The 21,683-nt window shown below is 39.2% G+C and overlaps 1 pseudogene; it reads right to left on the reverse strand.

Annotated features, from left to right (window-relative positions):
* Positions 1-16,947: 16,947 nt before the first annotated feature.
* Positions 16,948-21,065, reverse strand: LOC103666727 (annotated as a pseudogene).
* Between the last annotated feature and the right edge of the window lie 618 nt (positions 21,066-21,683).

The following is a 21,683-nucleotide window of genomic DNA, read 5'->3' on the forward strand; positions in this document are numbered from 1 at the left end:
GAAGGTCTGAACAAACTTGCCTTTATTTTTTTTTAAAGATTTTATTTATTTATTTGACAGAGAGAGAGACAGCAAGAGATGGAACACAAGCAGGGGGAGTGGGAGAGGAAGAAGCAGGCTCCTAGCGGAGGAGCCTGATGTGGGGCTCGAACCCAGAATGCCGGGATCACGCCCTGAGCCGAAGGCAGACGCTTAACGACTGCGCCACCCAGGCGCCCCCAAACTTGCCTTTAAAGCCAGTTGGACTTGATGCCTTTTTCTTTTTTGCTTTCACTTATTATTGTTTTATTTTAATTCCAGTACAGTTAACATTCAGGTGTACACTATAGTGATTCAACACTTGCATACAGCACAAGTGCACTCCTTCATCCCCATCACCTCTTTCACCCGTCCCCCCACCCTCCCCCTCTGGTAACCATCTGTTTGTTCTCTATGGTTGAGTCTGTTTCTTTATTTGTCTTTCCCTCTCCCTTTTTTTCCTTTTGCTCATCTGTTTTCTTAAATTCCACATGTCAGTGATATCATATGGGATTTATCTTTGACTGACTTATTTTGCTTAGGATTATACCCTCTAGATCCATCTATGTCATTGCAAAGGGCAAAATTTCATTCCTTTTATTCCATTGTATATTTATACCACTTCTTCTTTGTCCATTTATCTGTTGATGGACACTTGGGCTGCCTCCATAATTTGGCTATTGTAAATAATGCTGCAATAAACATAGGGTGCATGTATCCCTTTGAGTTAGTGTTTTTGTACATTTGGGATAAATACCCAGTAGTGAAATTACTTGATCATAGGGTAGTTCTGTTTTTAACTTTTTGAGGAACCCCCATACTCTTTTCCGCAGCGGCTGCACCAGTTTGCATTCCCACTGGCAATGCATGAGGGTTCCTTTTTCTCCACATCCTCCCCAACACCTATGTCTTTTGTCTTTGATTTTAGCCATTCTGACAGGTGTGAGGTGGTATCTCATTGTGGTTTTGATTTTCATCTCCCTGATGTTGAGTGATGGTGAGCATCTTTTCATGTGTCTGTTGGCCATCTGCATGTTGTTGTTGGAGAAATGTCTATTCACGTCTTCTGCCCATTTTTTAATTGGATTATTTGCTTTTTGGGGTTGAGTTGTATAAGTTCTTAATATATTTTGGAGACTAGCCCTTTATCAGATGTCATTTGCAAATATCTTCTCCCACTCAGTAGGTTGCCTCGTAGTGTTGTTGATTGTTTCCTTCACTGTGCAGAAGCTTTTCATTTTGATGTAGTTCCGATAGTTTATTTTTTGTTTTTATTTTTTGTTTTTTTGTTTTGTTTTGTTTTTATTTCCCTTGCCTCAGGAGACAAATCTAGAAAAATGTTGCTACAGCCGACGTCAGAGAAATTACTGCCGGTGCTCTCTTCTAGGATGTTTATGGTCTCAGGTCTCACGTTTAGGTCTTTAACCTATTTTAAGATTATTTTTGTGAATGGCGTAAAAGCAGTCCTGTTTTATTCATTTACATAGAGCTGTCCAGTTTTCTCAACACCATTTGTTGAAGAGACTGTTTTTTTCCCATCGGATACTCTTCCCTGCTTTATCAAAGATTAACTTACAATATAATTGTGGGTTTATTTCTGGGTTTTCTATTCTGTTCCGTTGATTTAAGTGTCTACTTTTGTGCCAGGATCATACTGTTTTGATTATATTACTTTGTAGTATAACTTGAAGTCTGGAGTTGTGATATGCCCAGCTTGCCTTTTCTATTTTCAAGATTACCTTGGCTATTTGGGGTCTTTTGTTGTTCCATACAAATTTTAGGACTGTTTGTTGATGTTCTGTGAAAAATACTGTCGGTATTTTGGTAGCAATTGCATGAAATCTGTAGATTGCTTTGGGTAATATAGACATTTTAACAATATTTGTTCTTCCAATCAGATGAGCATGGAATTTCTTTCCATTTCTTTGGGTCATCTCCAATTTATTTCATCAATGTTTTATAGTTTTCAGAATACAGTTCTTTCCCTTCTTTGGTTAGCTTTATTTCTAGGTATCTTATTATTTTGGGTGCAATTGTAAATGGGAGTGTTTTCTTAATTTCTTTTTCTGCTGCTTCATTATTAGTATATAGAAATGCAACATATTTCTGAACATTGGTTTTGTATCTGTGACTTTACTGAATCTGTTTATGAGTTCTAATAGATTTTTGGTGGTCTTTCAGGTTTTCTCTTTTTTTAAGATTTTATTTATTTATTTGACAGAGAGAGAGAGAGCACAAGTAGGGGGAGCGGCAGGCAGAGGGACAGGGAGAAGCAGGCTCCCCGCTGAGCAAGGAGCCCGACATGGGGCTCAATCCCAGGACCCTGGAATCACGAACTGAGCCAATGGCAGATGCCTAACTGACTGAGCCACCCAAGTGCCCCCGGGTTTTCTATATATAGTCATGTCATCTGCAAATAGTGAAAGTTTTACTACTTCCTTACCAGTGTGGATGCCTTTTATTTCTTTTTCTTGTCTGATTGCTGTTTCTAGGACTTCCAGTACTATGTTGAATAAAAGTGGGGAGAGTGGACATCCATGTCTTGTTGCTGTCTTTAGGGGAAAAGCGCTCAGTTTTTCCCTGTTGAGTATGATGTTCACTGTGGGTTTTTTATATATGGCCTTTATTATGTTGAGGTATTTTCCCTCTAAACCTACTTTGTTGAGGATTTTTATCATGAACAGATGTTGCACTTTGTCAAATGCTTCTTCTGCATCTATTGAAATGACTGTATGGTTTTTATCCTTTCTCTTATTGATGTGATGTATCATACTGATTGATTTACAAATATTGAACCACCTTTGAAGCCCAGGAATAAATCCCACTTGATCATGGTGAATGATTTTTTCAATGTATTGTGGGATTCAGTTTGCTAGTATTTGGTTGAGGATTTTTGTATCCATGTTCATCAGAGATATTGGCCTCTCGTTCTCTTTTTTTGTGGTGTCTTTATCTGGTTTTGGTATCAAGGTGATACTGGCCTCATAGAAGGAAACTGGAAGTTATCCTTCCTCTTCTATTTTTTGGAATAGTTTGAGAAGAATAAGTAACTCTTCTTTCAATGCCTTTTTTTATGTCATTCTTTAAAATTTTTTTTACTGTCTCCAGCAACTATTTGCCTACTCAGAGTTCCTTCTTCGTGAATCTTAGTACTTTATATTTTCCCACAAAAAAAGAAAAAGAAAAAAGAAAATGCTATTTGAATTAGGTGTTTGGGCAGCCTTTGGTAATCACACCATCTATTCTCACTTTGCTTACACTTCAACTAAAAGCCCTAAATAAAATGGCTCCTTGGCTTCTTTCTGTGCCATGTGGAGACATTGTGTATCAGAGTTATACTAGTTTGGTGGGCTGCCACTAAGCTATTACGAAGTATAAGCTTATGTAATTGGGAATTTGGCCAATAAAAGTGACACATCTGACATCTACAACAGCAAAATGCCATCATGTCCATTTCGGCCCATTATGCCAACTGACAAGAACCATCCTCTTAAATCTGGACCCTCATCCAGAGTATTAGCCACTCTTAGCTTTGATAAATCGGATTTATCCTTCATCTGGTAAGTCTGAGAGTTTAATACAATTAAGTGGCTTTCCCTGGTGGAGTCTACATTTATTCCTGGGTCTGTATGTTTAGGATCTTCGTTAAATGCAAAATACTATTTCTAAAAGACCATATCCCTTGCTCCACCCCACTCCACAGGAGGGAAGTCAGCACAGAACAGCGAAGTATCACAGAGAACCTGAGCATGTGGGGGACCGGATTACCTAGGCCATGTCCTGAACTCGGAGAATCTCAATCGGCCCAGCTTGGCTGTGACCCAGAGGATCTCTAAGAGCGGAAACAGAAACTCAAGGATCAGGGGATAGTGGATTCTTACAAGGGGAATGAGGAACAGACATGGAAGGTCAAGTTCAGCACAGGACCCATAAAGCTTCTCAAGACCAGATGCCCAGGCATTAGGTTAGGATTACAGGTACCCAACCCAAGCTTTAGCCATAGGAAAAACTATTCTCAGCCTTACAGCAATCAGTCCCTGCAGAGAACAAAACACAGTATGGCAGGGAGCCCAGATAGCTTCCTGGGATTGGCTTGAGAGAGGCCCCCAGAGGAACTGAGAGATAACAGCAGGGTGTATCTGAGCCAGACGTACCTAGAGTTGAGACAATGAGGGGACAAGCCTGGACTGAGAACACCAACCCAGCAGTAACGTCCGTGGAAGTTTTGACGCTACTTCCAAGTGAGATCATACATACAATGGTGCTTTAGCAGGTCTGTCAAAGCATTCAAAATTTGAAACATACCTTTGAAACATACCACAATTTTAATAGACAATTATTTACTATCTAATAGGCAAGAGCCTCAAGAAGTAAAAGTAGCCCAGGCTTTTCTTTGAAAAGAGAAATCTGGACTAAGGATCTTAATAATCTGAGTTTCTAGGTCTCCTCCACTAGACCATGAGATCCCTGAAGGTCTGGACTGTGCATCTACAAAACCCAGAGTCAGGAAATTCCCACAAAAAGTATCCATTTTCTGAAACAGAAAAAAATGGGTTCATCGGAGTTTATAGAATTTAACTGAACAGAACTCAGAGATTCTGACAGGGCACAGCAGGAACACTTTCAGAAGAGTAAAAAGTCCATGAGCTTATCTGCAATATATGAAGAAGTAGAGAGCAAGAGATTTACAACCAATTTTGGAGGCGAGAATGCCAAGATATTGCATGAAGGCAGGTAAGTGTCACAATAGGAAAGGAAAGGAAGCTACATCCCTGGAGCGTGGGGCAGAGGTAGGGGAAATGGGGCAGAGACCTGGGCGGATAAGAGAAGCTCAGCCTCTCTAAACAGGCATCCAAACCTGTCCCAGTGGTGAAGGAGTCCTAGGAGAAACTGAAGACAGGGTCTACCTCCCATCATGGAAGCTGAAATGAAGAGAAAACACCTTTTCCTTGGAACCTAGCAACCAGGGACCATGACTTAAGTTCGGTCAATCAGATGTTTCTGCCTGCGACCCTCCTGGAAATGCTGCCTAGACACAGGACAGGTAGAGATGAGCCCCGTGGTGTGATGGTGTCTTAGTCAATCTGGGCTGCTATAACAAAAATACCATAAACTGGGTGGCTTAAACAACAATTGTTTCTTTCTCACAGTTCTGAAGGTCAGGAAATCAGAGGTCAGAGTGCCAGCCTACACTTTAATAATGATGTGGGAACAGGAGACAAGGCTTTGGGCCCACTTGTGGCAGATTTGGAACTGAGACTCCTGATAAAGCCAATAGTCTCTCTCCCTCTCTCTCTCTCTCTCTCTCTCTCTCTCTCTCTCTCTCTCTCTGCCCTGGTGCTAGTAGGTGGCGGGGTGGGGCGGGGGGGATGCTTCCCTTGAGATTTGGTAACCAGAAACCTGTTCTCACACAACTATGGAGTTCAATTTCTGCTCTTTGTGACACAGATACCCCAAGCTTAGAAATGCACATGATGAGTAGTCTTTAACCAAGATGAACCTTAGGGTACCTGGAAGAAACTGAAAGTCACTCTTTGAGGGATGTTTCCTTAAGCAAAGCCACATGGAAATCCCATAGAAAAAGCCCCACTATATATGAGCACACAGTCCAAAATTACAAAACACACAAGAAAATAATGCACTATGAATTAGAGTAAGCAAAACAACATACAAAAGAATTTGACCTCCCCAAAACTTCAAATTATTGAATCATTGGATAGGTTCAATAGATTGAATTGTGATAGATTGAATGACTGGCCCCAATACTTTATCCCTCCTTGCATCTACACCCTTGCAATGGCCTCATCAAAGGCAGAGTGCACTTTTACACCCCCTTAACTCAGAGCTTAAGTAGATGCCTTGTTTTGACCAATGGCAATGTGGAGGAAGTAACCATGGATCGGTTCCCAGACTAAGCCTTAAGAAGCCTCATCTATTTCTGTTTGTTCTTTTGTGCCTCTTCAATCATCATGAGAAGATCCGCCCCTCAGTGGCTGTTGCCCTGTCAGCCAGGGCCCTCAATAAACACTCTAGAAGCAGAGCTGCCCCAGCTGACCACAGATCTGCAGTGAGAAGTGGAGCCATGCCAGCCGCCACAGTGTTAAGCAGAGGCTCCCAGTTGAGCTTAGCTTCACTCTGCAGAGTGGTCCCAGCCAATCAACACAGATACATAAGAAGACTACTGAGTTTTGGGGTAATATTATTAGATAAATAGGTAAATTACACAAATATGTTCAAAACGATTTTTAAAAAAAGAAAAAGCAAAAAAGAGATTGTTAAGAAATTAAGGTCCATGCATTTTAGAGAACTAAATCAAACTTACGGAACCATTTTTAGAAGTTATTGAAATTTAAAACTAACAGAGAACTGTGTTTCTACTCACAAAGAATCAACTGCTATGAAAAAATCCTCTCCCGTTATAAACAACTAGAAAACCCAGATAAAATATATTAATCAACTCCTTTGGGCTTGGAGCAAGAGGCAGTAAAGGACCATCATCCCTCAGAGAAGGGAAATAACAAGGTGGGCACTACAATTGCCCCAATTCACTGTGTGGAAACAGTTTTCAGGGTTCAGAGTGGAGAAGCAGGTCAGACAGAGACCAGCAGTCTTGCTGAATTCAAGAGAAAGAGATCAGAGTTAAGGGAGGCCAAGACAGGTAGGCTGTCTAGGGCAGAGTAACAGAGAAGATGGAGCCTCACAGAGAAAGAACTCCAGAGAGCCTCAGAAGGGTCCTTTGAGTCCATGGTGACACCCTATGAAGACAAGTCAAGAATCGCTGGAAAACTCCAAGCTGAACAAATCCTGGAACTCCACAGGTCTGGGAACAGTTCATGTTTCCACCTGCCAGATTGGAGAGACCACATAAATCATGAGGCAATGGGAAAAAGTCCCAGCAAGGGCACTGCAGAGTAGTGGAGTTACATTGGCTGCATACTACAGGGTCCTCTGGACCCACCCTAACAAAACTTAAACGTAAACTTCACAAGAATCTAACTAATCCCAAGTAACTTAGCTGTATGCTAGAACAATCTGAACTTTGTTTAAAGGAATACAATTCAATAAGAATTACCAGGCATGCAAAGAAGCATGAAAATGTAACCAATAACCAGGAGACAGTTTAATAAATAGAAACAGACCCAATAATTAGAGATGAAGGAGTTACCAAAAAAGTGAATTAAAAGAGTTATTATATACAAAATATATTACTATATATTATACATAATATATATAATTATATATATAATTATATATATAATAAATTTGTATATATAACATATATATAATGTTATGCTCAAGGATATAAAAGAAAACATGAACATACTGAAGACAACGATGAAAAACATTTTGAAAGATCAAAATGTAACTTATATAGAAAAATGCAATATCTGAAATTTTTTAATACACTGGATGAGATTTACATCAGATTAGACGTTGTAGTAAAAATTATGAGTGAAACTGGAGACATACCAAGAGAAATTATTCAAATGAAGAGCAAAAGAAACACTGAAAAAAAAAAACAATTGAGCAGAGTCCTACCACCTATGGGACAATATCAAGTAGTCTAACAAAGAAGTGGGAAAATACTAGAAGTAGAAAGAATAAAAGAAGACAGAAAAAATATTTGAAGAAAAAAATGACTGAAAAAATTGATGTTGATGAAAGCCACAGACACCTCAAGGAAAAAGCACAATAAAACACAAGAAGAATAAATACAATCACTCCAAGGTACATCACAATCCAAGAGCTGAAAACCAGAGATACAGAGAGAATCTTATTAGCATCCACAATTTTTAAAAAGCACTACATGTAAAAGAACAAAAAATGAGAGAAAATTTCTCATCAAAAACTAAGCAAGCCAAAGAAAAATGGGACAATATTTCTAAAGTTAAAAAAGAACTATCACTGTGCTTCTTAGTCCCCATCACCTATTTGACCCATTAAGAAGTACTTATCTTGACGGGGAAAGAAAAAGAGAGGGAGAGAGAGAGAGAGAGAGAGAGAGAGAGAGAGAAGGGAATTGGTTTGGGGAAGGTATGCAGGTCCATTTCAACTGAATCAAGAAATTGTTATTTTTTTTAATTATCTAGAGTACATAAGTATTAACATTTGTTAAATACTGGGAATGGATTCCTGGGCACTCTACTATCCTATATATCTCTGAAGGTTTGAAATGTTTCCTAATAAAGAATGATAAGTAATAATAAACAAAAACAAAACAACAACAACAAAAAAAGAACTATTAATCTAGAACTCTAAACTCAGGAAAAATAGATTTTGAAAATGAAAGTGAGACTTCCAGTTTCCAGTCCAGCATGTTTGGAATTCAGAAGTCATCATTCCATCCTAACAACAAGTAAAAAGCTGAACAAACTGAAAAACCAGCAACTTTCCTTCAATCTGTAAGAGAATTGAGGTCATAAGGCAAACTGCTGCCCCCAAAAAAGAAAGACCAAGAGGTGAATACGGAAAATCACAACAGATAAGACCCACCCACTGAGACCTCTGACTGAACAGGTGCCACGGTAGGAAAACCTAAGCAATAATTGACAAATTCCTAGAAACTCAGCACAGACAAGTCTGAGTCCAAAATTCCAGGGGGACCCAGTCATGGGGTGGGGAGGTCCCCACACTTCTGTGAGTTTTACCTTCAAAGGCTCAACTAGGTTCTTACAGTGAATATCAGAGAAAAGTCCCCTCATGCTTCCTGCAATGGGAGGGAAAAGTAGCCATTTTGAAATACGTCAGAGAGTTCTGTTCTGAACAAGGTCTGCCCTCCGAGAAACTACTGAACCAGAACCTAATCTGTCAGCATTTTATAGGAGCCTAACTGACCTAGGGGAAGAAAAGCACTCAACCCCAGCCCACTCCAGCCAACTTGTTCCACATAATTGGGAGGAGGGGATATGTAGACAGAGCTGAGAAGCATTTGTGAAGTTCATAATCCAGAAGCACAGGCTCATTAAGAGACTGAAACTAATCATAAGACTATAGAACATTTCCCCTGCACCCACACCTTATCACCACATTACTGAAGTCCTACTTACAGCAGTTCCTTTTACCCAATACATCATGACCAGCTATCAAGAGAAAAAATCACAAAGCATACTGAAAAGCAAAAACACAGTTTGAGGAAACAGAGCAAACATCAGAACTAGACATGGATATGACAGGATTTGTCAGCCTGGGAGTTTAAAGCACCAATGAATAATATTCTAAGGACTCTAATGGATAAAGTAGGGTACAAGAGCAGGTGGGTAATGTAAGCAGAGAGATGGGATTCTAAGAAAGAATCAAAAAGAAATAGTAGAGATCAAAAACACTGTAAAGGAAAATGATAAATGCCCTTGATGGGCTTGTTAATAGACTGGACACAGCTGAGGAAAGAATCACTGAGCTTAAAGATATCTCAATAGAAACTTCCAAAACTAAAAACAAAATGGAAAAAAGCTGGAAAAAAAAACAGAATAGAATATACAATAACTGTGGGACAACTATAAAAATAACATACACATAACNATGCCAGAAGAGGAAAGAAAGGAATAGCAGAAATACGTGAAGAAATAATGACTCAGAATTTCCCCAAATTAATGTCAGACAACAAGCCACAGATCAAGGAGGCTCAGAGAACACCAAGCAAGATAAATACCCCTCTCCAAAAGAAAACACTAACACCTTTATTTTTGATTTCCTGAAATTTGAATATGATATGACATAGATATGTGAAATATATGACCCAGACATATCCTATTCAAATTGCAGGAAACAAAAAATAAAGAAAAGTCCTGAAAGAAGTTAAGAGTAAAAAAAAAAAAAACACCTTACCTGTGGAGGAACAAAGCTAAGAATTATATCCAATTTCTTCTCAGAAAGAAGAGAGTGGGGTGAAATATTTAAAGATTTGAGAGGAAAAAGTCACCAACCAAAAATAAAGGAGAAATAAAGACTTTCTCGGACAAACAAAAATTGAGGAACTTGTTTGCCAGTATACCTGCCATGGAAGAAATGTTGAAACAAGTTCTTTAGAGAGAGGGAAAATTATATAGGTCAGAAATTCATAAAGAAAGAAAGAAACCAGAGAAGGAATAAGTGAAGATAAAATAAAAACTTTTATTTTTCCTATTTTTATTTGATCTAACAGGTTTGTTCAAAAACAATAATAGCAAATATCTATTCAAGTGTGTCTGTATGTGTGCATGTGTGTGCATACAAATGAAATGGACAGTGAGAAAGAACTAGGATTATTTCATTATCATCAGCTACCCACACTACCCATGAAGTGGTATAATATCATTAGAAAGTGGATTTGGATTAGTTGATATTGATATTGATAGGAAAAGAATAAAACTCTTTGTTCATAGATGACATGATTATCTATGTAGAAAATCCAAAAGAATCAACCAAAGAAACTCCTAGAACTAACAAGCAATGTAGCAAGGTTGCCGGGATATAAGTTTAATATACAATAATCAATAACTTTCCTATACACCATCAATAAATAATTGGAATTTGAAATTGAAAACACAATACCATTTACATTAGCACCCCCCCAACTATATATTTAGGTATAAATCTTACAAAATATGTACAAGATCTACGTGAGGAAAACTGTAAAACTCTGATGAAAGAAATCAAAGAATTAAATAAATGGAGAGATATTCCGTGTTCATGGATAGGGAGACTCAATGGTATCAAGATGTCAGTTCTTCCCAACTTGATCTATAGATTAAACGCAACCCAAATCAAAATCCTAACAAGTCATTTTGTGGATATCAACAAACCAACCATAAAGTTTATAAGGAGAGGCAAAATACCCAGAAGAGCCAACATAATACTGAAAGAGAAAAACAAAGATTGAAGATTGACACTACCCAACTTCAAGACTTACTATAAAATTGTAGGAATCAAGACAAGGTGATATTGGTGAAAGAACAGAGAAGTAGATCAGTGAAACAGAATAGGGGGCCCAGAAATAAACCCATATAAATATGGTAAAGTTTTGAAAAGGGAGAAAAGGCACTACAATGGAGAAAGGATAATCTTTTCAACAAATGATGGAACAACTGGATATCCACATGCAAAAAAAAAAAAAAAGAATCTAGACACAGATCTTAAACTCTTCACAAGAATTAGCTCAAAACAGATCACAGATCTAAATATAAGATGCAAAACTATAAAACTCCTAGAAGATAACATAGGAGAAACTCTAGATGACACTGGGTTTGGCAATGACTTTTTAAACAAACACCAAAGGTACAATCCATAAAAGAAGTAATTGAAAAGCTAGACTTTATTAAAATTAACAATTTCTCCTCTGTGAAAGACATTGTCAAGAGAATGAAAAGACAAGCCCCAGACTGAGAAAAATTATTTGCAAAAGACATCTAATAAAGAACTGTTATCCAAAATATACAGAGAACTCTTAAAACTCAATGATAATAAATCAACATCCCAATTAAAAAATTGGCCAAAGACCTTACCAGCCATCTCACCAAAGAAGATATACAGATGATAAGCATATGAAAAGATAAGCCACATCAGATGTCTTAGGGAAATTAAAACAAGATACCACTACACCCTTATTAGAATCCCCAAAGTCCAGAACACTAACCATCAAATGTTGGTGAGAATATGGAGCAACAAGGACTCTCATTCATTGCTGGTGGAAATGCAAAGTAGTATAGCTACTTTGGAAGACAGTTTGGTGGTTTCTTATAAAATTAATATACTCTTACCACTTGATCCTGCAATTGTGCTCCTTGGTATTCACCCAAATTTGATATTTCATTTCTACAAAAAAACCTGCACATAGATGGTTATAGCTTTATTCATAATTGCCAAAACGTTGAGACAACTAAGATGTCCTTCAGTAAGTAAATAGATAAATAAACTGTGGTACATCCAAATAACAGAATATCATTTGGCACTAAAAAGAAACAAGCTATTAAGTCATGAAAAGAGATGAAGGAAACATAAATGCACATTACTTAGTAAAATACGTCAACCTGAAAAGACTACATACTGTATGATTTCAACTATGACATTCTGGAAGAGGTAAAACTATGAAGATAGTAAAAACAGCACTGGTTGCCAGGAATTAGGGAGGAAAGAGGGATGAATAATCCTGAATAGCAAAGATGAATAACAAACAGATGATTTTAGGGCAATGAAACTATTCTGTATGATACTACATGTCCTTATACAATTGTCGAAACCCATAGAATATACAACACCAAGAGTGAACCCTAACGTAAACCTTAGACTTTGGGTAATAATGATGTATCAGTGTAGTTTCATCAGTTATAACAAATGTAGCAGTCTGGTCCCAGATGTTGATAGTGGGAAAGGTTTGGGGGTGGGGACAGGAAATGAGATATATGGGAACTCTCTGTACTTTCTGCTTAATTTTGCTGTGAACTTCAAACTGCTGTAAAAAAAAATATTTTTTTGTAAGTGAAAAGGATGGAAAAAATTTACTGTGCAAATACTAACAGATAATTGAGTAGCTATACTAATGTCAGACAAGATAGACTTTGGAACAAGGAATATAACCAGGGATAAGAAGGCATCTCATATTGTAGAGGCACCAGTTCAAGAAGATATAACAATAGGTATGCATGCACCTAGGAAAAGTCTCAAAATACATGAAGCAAAACTGATAGAACTGAAGGAAGAAATAGATAAATCTGTAATTATAGCTAACAATTTCAATCCCCTTCTTTCAGTAAATCTGGTAGAAAAAATAGACCCAAAAAATGTATTAAGGATATAAAAACCTTTAACAATACTATCAACTGGAATGCCTGGATGGCTCAGTCAGTTAAGCATCTGACTTCAGCTCAGGTCATGATCTCGGGGTCCTGGAGTCAAGCCCCACATTGGGTTCCCCACTCAGCTAGGGCTGTTTCTCCCTCTCCCTCTGCCCCTCCCCTGCTCGTGTGCTGTCTGTCCCTCTCTCAAATAAATAAATGAATGGTTAAAAAAAATTACTATCAACCGATTTGTCCCAATGGACATTTATACAAGTCTCCACCTAACAAGAACAGAATACACACTTTTTTTGAGTTCACGTGAAACATCACTAAGACAGATCATATTTAGGGCTATAAAACCAATCTGAATTAATTTTAAAGAATTTAAATCATCCAAAATATGTTCTTTGACCACAGTGGAATTAAATTTGAAATCACCAATAGAAAGATACCTGGAAAAAAAATTTAGAAAATAACACACTTATTAATAAGCCAGGGGTAAAAAGAAGTCACAAGGAAAATTAGAAAATATTTTAAATTGAATGAAAGTGAAAACACAACATAAAATTTTACGATGCAGCTCAATGGTGCTTAGATGGAAATGGATAGATTTAAATGCTTCTATTAGAAAAGAAAAAGTTCCAAAAGCAAAAGTCTAAGCTTCCACTTTAAGAAGCTAGAAAAAAGATCAAAGTGAATCCATATTTAAAAAAAAATAATAATGACAAAGATGAGATCAGAAGTCCACAAAGTAGAAAAGAGATAAAGATGAACAATAGAGAAAGTCAATGAAACCAAACTGGTTCTTTAGAAAGACATATAAGATTAATAAACAGCCAGCCAGATTGATCAAAGAAAGACACAAATCACAAATATCAACTATTAAAGAGTGGCCACCACTACAGACATTAAAAGAATGATAAGGAAATATTATGAACAACTTCATGCCAACAAATTCAACAATTCAGATAAAATGGGCAAGTTCCTTAAAAGACACAACGAACCAAAGAACATTCAAGAAGAAACAAATATACAAGTGCTTCCTGAAATGTCTGCTTCTTAATTGAGCAACACTTTCTTCAGAAGTTGAGCACTAAAACCAGTAGACAGTTGGCAGTAAAGAATCTGATGTAAATGAAGAGTTTCTTCTCTCTACTTCTCTTGAGTTTTTTACCCCATAGCTTTCTATCAAAGGTTTTGGATTTCACAGGGCTCTTGTAATCTTTGCCCTTTTCATTCCTTTGGCAGTGACTCGTTGTTCTTTATTTTGGCAGTGGGTGAGATAAAGAGTGATCACATTGATTGTCAATCATGAATATGAAACTAGCTCCACTGGAGAATACATTGCTCCGGAATGTCAGAGAAACTGTCTTCACCATCCAAACACACACAGTAACATCTATGGCAATTTATATACTGCACAGAATGTTTCCGTAGTGAGAACCCACGATGTCTGCCTCACCGACACCTTAAAAGCTACTTCTCCTGTCTGACTGGGGAGGCCCTCTAAGAAACTTAAGAAGTTGGCAGTGACACATGAGGAGACTGTCCCCCTGAACACATTATCGAAGGGGCCAATTTCTACTGGGAAGATGAACACGAGACCAACTCTGATTACATTTGTCCCTTGCCCTTTGGGGACTGACAATACAACAGGGAAGCCATTGGGGCACAGGCTGAAAAGCACAGTTGAACAGGAGTCTGTGGTTGACAGTAAGAACATCAAGGAGACTTTGGAATTCCATAGTGACCACAGGCATTCAGAGGATGAGGAGCTTTGGTTGGGTCCCTGGAACAACCTCCATATACCAAAGACAAAACTGTGAGTGATTTTTTCAAGTTATTTTTATTTTTACTTCTGTTTTTAATAAACTATGCTTTTTATTGTCATTGAGAAAACAATGTATGGAATTTCTATCATGCACACAAGCTAAAAAGCACAAAACTTTGAACGATATGCTTTAAAGTTTAAAAAGAGACAAATTTGCAGTCACATTTGGATAATTGTTCTTCCCAGAAAATCTTTTTGGACAGATTCTCAATTCACTAAATAATATATCATTTGAACTCATCATTTAGCTGTTTTGTTGGGTCTTAAATTTTTTTTCATCTTAATAAACAAGAAATAATACTAAGAAGAAGAAGAGAAAGAAGAGGAAACAAATAACAGAAACAGCCCTATATCTATTAAAGAAATAGAATCTGTAGTTTAAAACCTCCCCGACAAAAACAAAAAACAAAAAACCTCCAGACCCAAGTGACACCATTGGTGAATTCTACCAAACATGTAAGGAAAAAATACTCACAATTTTATACAAACTCTTCCAGAAAATAGAAAAGCTCACTTTATGATTGCAAGGAAAAAAAAAAGGTAGGGAAGGAGGGAAAAGGGAAGGAAGGACGGAAGGACGGAAGGACGGAAGGAAGGAAGGAAGGAAGGAAGGAAGGAAGGAAGGAAGGAAGGAAGGAAGGAATTACAGGTCAATACCCCTCATGAACATAGACAACAAAAGTCCCTAACAAAAGTTTAGGGATATATATAGAAAAGAGAAGTCACTTTATGGGTAAGCTTTATCTCAGAAATCCAAGTTTGATATAACATTAGAAAATCAAAACCACATGATCATTTCAATAGATGGGGGGGAAAGCATTTAATGAAATTCAACATGTATTCATGATTTAAAACTTTCAGTAATCTAGGAATAGAAGAGAATTTCCTTAATCTGACAGAGTGTCTACAAAAAATCTATAGCTAACATCATATTTAATGGTGAAGTATTGATCAATGCAATGAGACAAGAAAAAATAATAATAAAAGGCAGCTTTGTAAAGAAAAAAGTCAAATTGTCTTTATTCTCCAATGACATGATTATTTAGAAAACCCTGAAGAATCGATAAAAGAAGAGATACTAGAACTCATAAGTGAGTTTAGTAAGATCTCAATTTACAAGGTCAATACACAAAACTCAACTTCATTTTATATACCACAAAAAATAACTGGAATTGGGATTTTTAAAGTGCCATTAGCAACAGCATCAAAAATATGGAAACCTAGGGATCAATTTAACAAAATGTACAAGAACCGTACCCTGAAAACTATGACACATTGCAGAGAGAAATTAAAGAAGGTCTAAATAAGTGAGAGATATACCATGTTCATGAATAACAAGACTCATTGCTTTTAAGATGTCAATTCTCCTGGAATTGATTTCTAAATTAAATAAAACATAAGTTAAATATAATATAGATTCAATACAATCACAATCAAAATTCCAGCAGGCTTTTTGGGTAGAAATTGACAAAATGGTTCTAAACTTATATCAAAATGCAATATACCTAGAAAAATAACTAGGTTGGAAGACATACACTACTTGTTTTCAAGCCTAACTATAAAACTATTATAATCAACAAGCGTGGTATTGGTGTAAGGATAGACATAAAGATCAATAAACAAAATAGAAAGTCCAGAAATAGATCCATCCATACATGCTCCATTGAGTTTTTGCAAAGATGTCAAGATAAATAAGTGGGGAAAGGATAGTTTTTTCATCAAACCATGCTGGGACAATTGGATAGGGAGGGGGAAAAGGAACTTGAGCCCTTAGCTCACACCATACACAAAAATTAACTGAAAGTAAGTCAAAAACCTAAACATGAGAGCTAATAATATAAAATTTCTACGAGCAGAAAGAACAGAAACATGTGGGTTAGGTAAACATTTCTTAGAACACAAAAAGGACTAATCATAGAAGAAAAAGTGATAAATGGGACTTCATCAAAAGCAATAACTGAAATACATGAAAAGATGTTCAGTAACATTTTGGAAAGTAAGGAAATATAAATTAAAATCATAATGAAATACTACCACAAAACCCACCAGAATGGCTAAAATGAAAAAAAACTGATCATACCAACAACATGATGCATCTCAGAAACACACTAACTGAAAAAAACCAAACATAAAAGATGCTACACTACGATTCCATGTATCTGAAATTCTAGAAAAGACAAAACTTCGGTGAGAGAAAGCAGATCAATGGTTACTAGTTTCTTGAGCTGTAAAGAGTTAAGTCATCTCCATTAGTATCAACCAACAAGGGTTATTACAAGGGTCAAATGAGATGACCTCTACAGAGAACCTAGCATAGTATCTTTTTTTTTTTTTTAAGGATCCTAATACAACTTTATTTTTAGAAATACCTCGCTGTAGACCAGAAGTCTAGCAGGACCTTCATCAAAATTTTAAACCATTAATTTATACGATGAAAATAAGTACTTCTCTGTATGAAACCAATTTGGATTTTCTAAATTAGATTATATGTGTATATATTTTTCTTTCTGCTTTACTACATCAATAGCCATTAAAATCACTAATTCTTCTTGATTAACTTGAAATCAACTCAAATAGCAAAGCAAAAGCTAATACACGAAATACTTCTTCCACTTTAAAAAAGGAGACCAAAGCTTTATTATTTGATGTGGTAGGAAAACAAAATAAAATAAAACATTGAAACGCATGTGGTCCTGTGCCTAGATGCCTAGATGGGCTATTTTGATAAGGGACAGAAGAGCACGAAGGCGAGGAACACAGGCGATGGAGCTGACGAACTTGGACTTGAATCCCAGCTCTGCTACGAGTAAATTAGGTAGGAAAGTTTTTGCATGCTTTAGATCAAGATGCATTAGCTCCACCTCACTCGGCAGATGGGAGAAGACAATCATCACCCAGCCAACATAGGCCTAGAACATACATGGTCTAAGGAAGCACCTCATGACATGGGACTCTTAAATGGTAGTGGATCAGAAAACAGTCAACCTCCATTGTAAATAAGCTTTTCTGCCTAACGATATTAGATATTAGATACCTTTTATTGCACGACAGAGAAAAGACATCTGAAGAAAGCATACAGTTTTGAAACCCTTTCATTTTTCCTGTGTGATGGTTATTAACAAGTCTATAATAAGGTTAGGATTCCAATTAAGAGAAGTGTTTGTCTTCAGGGCTCAGTTGTAAGTCATATAGTAGGGAGTAGCACTGAATTTGGCCTAAGACTTAATGACCTTATTTACAGCCTCCAAGAAATCCTTCTCACTAGCAATTTTTCTCCCTGCTCTGATGGCAAATATACCAGCTTCTGTGCAGACACTTCTAATCTCGACACTGGTGCTATCTGGACACAGTCGTGCTAACAATTCAAATCTGGTATCTCTTTCAACACTCACTGAATCTTAAAAATCTGAGTCCAACCTTCTAGATCAGGTAAATTAAATCCAATCTTTCTATGCAATCTCCCTGGCCTCATCGTACTGGATCCAAAGTGTCAAGATCTGTCAGTGGCCATCAGCACCTAATGTGACCTCGAGGATCAAAACCGTCCAACTGACTGATCAGTTCCAGGATTGTTCTCCGCACTTTATCGCCTCCTCCAGCACCAGCATCAAAACAAGCCCTTCCAATAGCATCAATTTCATCAAAGAAGATAAGGCAGGCTTTTTTTGTTCTGGTCATTTCAAAAAGCTCACAAACCATCCGAGCCCCCTCACCTACATACTTCCGTACAAGTTCAGACCCAATAACTTAAATGAAGCAAGCATCAGTCCTGTGAGCAACTGCCCGAGCACAGGGTGCCTTGCCTGTACCCGGTGGGTCAAAGCTTAGCACAGTATCTCACATACGGAAAGAGTTCAATAACTGTTAATTAGTTAGGTAGATAGATAGATAGATAGATAGATAGATAGATAGATAGATAATTGATACAAATAAATTATTGATATTTTTGTGGCAGAGCCTGCTGGGGCTCACCAAAATCATGTTGTCTCTTCTTCCTGGATACACTACTAGACCCCATTTCTAGCCTCCTTGCATCTAGGTAGTACCATGCAACTAGTTCTTACTGCTAGAATGTGGATGCATGTGATATGAGTTGCCTCTGGACAAGGCAACTAAAAATGGGTTGCCAGGGCGCCTGGGTGGCTCAGTTGGTTGAGTGCCTGAGTCTTATTTTGGCTCAGGTCATGATCTCAGGGTCATGACATTGAGCCCACGTCAAGCTCTCCACTGGGCATGGAGCCTGCTTAAGATTCTCTCTCTCCCCCTCCCTGTGCCCCTCCCCACCACCACTCCCCTCTCTCTCTCTCTCTGTCTCTCTCTCTGTCTCTCAATGTCTCTCTATAGGAAAAAAAAAAAGAATCCGTGTTCTCCATGTTCTGTTTCCCGGAGGATAGGGGGGATCTCATGGAGGACACTGAGACCCTGGCTACTCCAGTATATATACACTCATATACAGTGTTGCTCAATCCTTGTCCTTCCTACTCTGAACACAATTCCTCAAAAGCCCTAGTTCATGCTGGGCTCAGCGTCCCGCTCTTCAGTTTCCATCCCTGGCTTTATGCTCCATCTTTACTTTCTGAGTCTAAAGTCACTGCTAGGCCAAATCCCACATCTAAGTAGCATGTCGTTATCTCTAGACAAGGAGGCATAATAGAATGAACACAACTTGGTGTTTCTAAGACCTAGATCCAAATCTCTATAAATTACCAGCCATGTCACCATCTTTAATGTCTTCTTCACGGGGTCGTTGTGAAGATTACACTAGATAACAGACGGTAGGGGCCTGCACAGCCTCTGATATGCTTAAGCCCTACAGGGACCCCAAAACTACTTGCCTCATCCCCAAAGGCTGCCAAGACTGGCCAGGCTCCCGAAGCCAGCCTACAATGGAGAGGGCTGTGAACACGTGGGGAGGGGCACTCCTGGCCCCAGGAGAGATAGCATCTGCTCAACCTCCCCTCCTATACCCACGGAGACAAAACTGTAGACCTCTTACTGCACATATTGTGGCAACCTCCGCCAAATCACACCCTGACAACAACGGCAATGGCAACAATCATATACTAACACTAGTTAGAATCTCTTAGGCTTTATTGTGTCCCAGACTCCTCTGGAGAAAAATCAGAATGCTAGAAGCACAGGGGTGCCTGGGTGCCTCAGTCGGTTGGGCATCCAACTCTTGGTTTCAGCTCAGGTCATGATCTCAGGGTTGTGGGATTGGGCCCCTCATCAGGCTCTGTGCTCAGCACGGAGTCTGCTTGTCCTTCTCCCTCTGCTCCTTCCCTTGCTCATGTTCTCTCTCTCTCAAATAAATAAATAAATAAATAAATAAATTTTTTAAGTGCTAGAAGCATATTTCATTTTTATAACAATTCTATGAAGTACTTATTCTACAAATGAGATAAGTAAGGTTCAGAGAGGTTAAGTAACCTGCAAAAAGTCACACAGCCAGGAGGTAGCAGAGCTAGAAATTGAACTTATTCATATGCTCAATCTTCCATTGATTTAGTCAACAACATTCCTGCCATCTGTTCTGTTCCCGGCCACGTGCTGGTCCTGAAGACGCAAGATGCAGGGAGACAGAGTCCTCAAGGAGCTCTGGGGAAACAGACCATGACTCCTTAGCTACAGTCCCAGGCGTAATGGAGGCTGAGCAATGCCAATCCCTTTCTGGTTCCCTCCCCCAGCCTGCTACCTCCCAGAGCCACAGAACCCCAGCAACAGGCCAGAGACATTTCCTGAGGCTGCTGTTTTCCTTGGCCCCGTGATGGGAGACAGTATGCCCGACAAGGTGGAAAACAAGATGGGTGGGAGAGGCGAGCTGGAAGCAGACCTTCCATCAACCTGTCCCTTTTGCTGATGGGAGCGGGGAACAGAGAAGGCTGCCCTGCCACCCACCCATCAGCCCATCCAGGCCATTGTTCCCTTGTTGTGACAGGGGGTTCGGCTATGGCCCCACAGACCGGGGGCTTCCTCCCCAGCCAGCCATGCTTGGACAGCTGGAGGAAACGGGCGGCTGGAGAGCCAGCTATCCCTCCAATAACAACAGGCTGCTGCCCGCTGGCGGCCTTGCTGGGGGGTGGGCCTGGAGCCAGAGAGGCCACCCCACTCCACCCCGCCACTGCCAAAACATGTTTTCTTGTTTTCTGAGGGGGAGGAGGAGGCCCGTACCCATCCTGAGCAAACACAGGAGCTGATAAGCGTGGACAAGCCTGGCTGCCAGGCTGCCAGCTGGGGCTACAGTGGCAGGGGCAGGGGGCCAGGCCCACCCTGGAGATCACCCGAGCCAGAATGCCAGGTTCAGAGTCCGGGTGGGGGCAGTGAGCTCCTGGCCACTCCAGGGACAAAGCACCCAACTCCAAGCCCGCCTTCACTGGGAAGAGAAGACACGGGCTGCCAGGCCACAAGTCCCATCGCAGCAGCACAGCATGCTTACCTCTGAGAGCAGATGTGCACATATCCATGGGGCACCTGCTTCTCGGCTAGTCTCTGTGATAGTCCCCTTCCCAGCATTGCCATTTTCAATGCTATAGAAGATATAAGAAGGATTGTTCCCCATTGTCTTTCTCAATTGAGGTGACTGAGGCTCAGAAAGGCAGAGTGACTTGTCCAAGGCCACACAGCTCTTGGTACACAGTTGGGATGTAAATCCACACCTGCCAGACAAGAGCCCACGTTCTTTTCATCACACCCTAGCAAGCCCCACAGCCGTTTGTATTTGTGGGGGTCTTCAGCTTACAAAGTACTTACAGGCTCCTGTATTCATTTCCTGGGGCTGCTGTGGGACTATTAGCCCCCTGCCATAGCTACCCTGCGTTTTTTATCAAGAAGCTCACAACAGACCTGTTAGGTTCATGTCTCGGTTTGGGATTCCCCCCAAAAGCAGACCCTGAGGTAAGGATTTGAGTGCAGAGTAGTCTATTCAGGAATTGATCCTAGGAAAACCCCATAAGGTGTATCAGTGGGCCAAGACAGCTGTGGGCAAATGGGATTCAGTCTCACTGGGGACCCCAGGAGACAGAACAGAACTGTCCCCCGGAGATACAAGGAAGCTGACATAATTACCCACCCCTATTCCCACC

This window comes from Ursus maritimus, unplaced genomic scaffold, assembly GCF_017311325.1.
Source record: "Ursus maritimus isolate PB19 unplaced genomic scaffold, ASM1731132v1 scaffold_32, whole genome shotgun sequence".
NCBI lineage: Eukaryota > Metazoa > Chordata > Mammalia > Carnivora > Ursidae > Ursus > Ursus maritimus.